Source organism: Zalophus californianus, chromosome 6, assembly GCF_009762305.2.
Source record: "Zalophus californianus isolate mZalCal1 chromosome 6, mZalCal1.pri.v2, whole genome shotgun sequence".
NCBI lineage: Eukaryota > Metazoa > Chordata > Mammalia > Carnivora > Otariidae > Zalophus > Zalophus californianus.
In genome coordinates, this window is record NC_045600.1 from 49,684,255 (window position 1) to 49,687,680 (window position 3,426).

The following is a 3,426-nucleotide window of genomic DNA, read 5'->3' on the forward strand; positions in this document are numbered from 1 at the left end:
AAAATTTTATATCATTTTTCATGTTCAGGACATGAGAGATCTCATATATTTACGCTATGACATAAGCCCTTTTAGTTTGTCTACTTATAGTAGAAGGTAAAAATACTAGATTCTTGTTTTGCTTTGTTTGTTTTCATGATAAAATGGGCTTGAAGTCTATGTTGAAGCTTATTTCTCCTTGTTCTTCTAAGTAGGTAGAGGGATACTCTTATTCTTCATTCTTTGGGTTACTGTGTCCAATATCTGGTCTTTTCCTCAAGATAGCCTTCAAGTTTACTACAAGTTTCTAGAGAATATATTGACTATAATTCCCTTAATTTACTTCAAAGGCAAAACATTTATTTACTTGTATTCTCACTAGATATCACCACTTTACAATGAAGATGATAAATCAATCTTGTTTTCATTGAATGCATCTGGCATTCAACATCCAAGCCTAATAAAAACTATGATCTAATGAAGATGAGAAAAAGTACATTTCTGTTTTCTTTAGACTGATAAATCTAGTCAAACAACAACTGAAATATTTATAGATGGAGCCAAACTTCTTTATCATTAGAAACTGATTTATCACAGCTGAGTTTTTCTGTGCTTGAAGTTTCCTTGGGATATTTTTTAAAGTAAAGTTGATTTTAAAGGTAAAAAAAGGTAAAAGCAGTTTAATTGGAGAGATCAAGAGAGCGCAAGTGAATATCACTTTGAAAACGTTGCAGTATTATCTCAGAAAATAGGATAGCACAGTGTTCTTTCAGAAGAAAAAGATACAAGTATTTCTATTCAGGCAATCGTAGGAATATAAAATGTGAAGTGGGGGGATAGGGTAGTATAAACTGAAAAGAATGTGTTAAAACCTCTTCTGTGTCCTGAACCCTGGGAGCTAGAAATCACTGTCTCCTAAATGAAATTATATTGGTGCAGCTTTAATGTGGATGTATATGATATCAGTTTTTTTTTAAGATTTTAATTATTTATTTGAGAGAGAGTGAGAGAGGGAAAGAGAGCACAGAGGGAATGGGAGAGGGAGAAACAGACTCCCCGCTGAGCAGAGAGCTTGATGGGGGGCTCAATCCCAGGACCCCGAGATCACAACCCACAACCCAAGCCAAAGGCAGACGCTTAATGAACTGAGCCACCCAGGAGCACCTGATATCATTTCTTTTAAGAGATTCAGGATTAAAATTAAAAACATAGGGAAAAGTTTAAAGTAGCAAATAGTCTTTATTAGTATCTCTCCTTTTGTTGTCCAGTTTGAAAACATGGCATTAAAAATTAACATGTGTGTGTGCTTGCGTGTGTAGTATAATGTATTATAAATATATGCATGTATTCTTTACCAAAGTGGAGTTTGACAATTGGCACGGAAGTCATAATATCCTCTTTTTTCAGGATAATAAAAAATACAATGTGTCTTTTAATATTCATTTTATGAATACTACTGAGGATTTCAAATGCTAAAATGCATCCTTCAGTGATTTTGGCTTTTATAGAAAGGTGATAGGGACAGCTAATGATAATTCTTTTAGAAGGCATTGAAAATAAACAATAAAATAAAGCATTATTTTAAAATGCTTTAATAAGAATGAATACAAAATAACTATAAACTAAGACTGACTTAAAGGGTATTTTGGTATTTGGCCCATGACCTTCCAGCCAATGTTCTGAAGGTCCAGTTGGGGATGATGTGTTTCATTGGCAAGCCACAATTATGGGACCTAATGACAGCCCATATCAAGGAGGGTATTCTTTTGGACAATTCATTTTCCTACAGACTACCCTTTCAAACTACCTAAGGTTGCATTAAAACAAGAATTTATCATCCAAATATTAACAGTAATGGCAGCATTTGTCTTGATATTTTAAGATTACAGTGGTCTCCTGCTTAAACTATTTCTAAAGTTCTTTTATGGACTTTAGATCCATAAAAGATCTAAAGTCTTTTTGTGATCCAAACCCAGATGACCCCCTAGTGCCAGAGATTGCACCGATCTTTAAAACAGACAGGGATAAATTTATCCATTTGTTCAATGCTATGTGATCCAAACCCAGATGACCCCCTAGTGCCAGAGATTGCACCGATCTTTAAAACAGACAGGGATAAATACAACAGAGTATCTCGGGAATGGACTCAGAAGTATGCCATGTGATGCTACCTTAAAGTCAGAATAACCTGCATTATAGCTGTAATAAACATTAAATTACTGTTAAAAAGAAAAAAAGGTCTCCACTCAATTTGCTCAAATTTTAGTGAAGCACTGCCAAACAGGCACTTACAGACTCTTAAATTCACTAAGATATGAACTAAAATTACTACCTATAAATTGGGAACAGCTTAATTTAATTTTAAAAGGTCTTATTTGCAGATTTTTAGGAAAGACAATAATATAACACTAAGCATCAAAATACACAATATATTATGGCCAAAAAAAATCTGTTTTGCCAAGTCAAAATAAATGTCAAACACCACTTGCTAGTGTTTGGAGGGTTTTTTTTTTTCCCAAAAAAAATTCTTTGAGAAATTATGTACCCTCATATTTTATAATCTGATATTTCTCTAAACTGGTTTACATGCTGAACAGCTTTGAAGATAAGAACAAACCCTTTATTACTATTTCCATTATGTTCCATTTTGCAAATATGTTTACTCTAGTCAGAGTGAATGCAAGGAAGAAGAAAAAATCTAAATCAACCTCTCAACTATATCTGAAAAGTTTCAAGTACATCAGTTACAAAGGGCCTGATAATTGGTAGGACTCACAAGTCTCCATGGGGTGTACTGACAAAAAGCTTTAGTCAAAGTAAAAAGTACGGCACATTAGGAGAAAGAAGAACATACCATCATAGAAGGTCTGATGCTTCCAGGTGCGGTCCCATGTTTATTCTCAATTGCAGATGTTCATTTCATCAGATTATAAATCAACAAGACATGCAAGGTATCTTGCTTTCAGGGTTGCCCAGTCAAAAATTTACAGCAGTACTTTTTTTTTTTTAAAGATTTATTTATTTGAGAGAGAGAGAGCACCAGCAGGAGGGGCAGAGGGGAAAGGGAGAGAATCTCAAGCAGACTGTGTGATGAGCATGGAGACCCACGGCAGGGCTCGATCTTACGACACGAGATCATGGCCTGAGCTGAAAGCCAGTGTCAGAAGCTCAACTAACTGCATCACCCATGCACCCCTACAACAGTATTTTTTATACCTTACTGGTTATGTAGCTAAAGCCAGGCTGTGCAGATTGAACCAAGTATAAATCTTCAATTCATCCCAAAACAGTGTGGGCAATTTAGCACTGGGCACCTATACTATATGGGAATTTCAAACTGTGAATTGCACTTTATTAGTAACTAACACATCTCCATTCCTATCCAGTGTCAGTCCCAGATTTCTAGGCATTCCTGGAGATTAGCACAGAGCACACCAGCTGCAGCTG

The 3,426-nt window shown here is 35.3% G+C and overlaps 1 pseudogene; it reads left to right on the forward strand.

The window, feature by feature from the left end:
- Positions 1–1,687: 1,687 nt before the first annotated feature.
- Positions 1,688–2,144, forward strand: LOC113909846 (annotated as a pseudogene).
- Positions 2,145–3,426: the final 1,282 nt, after the last annotated feature.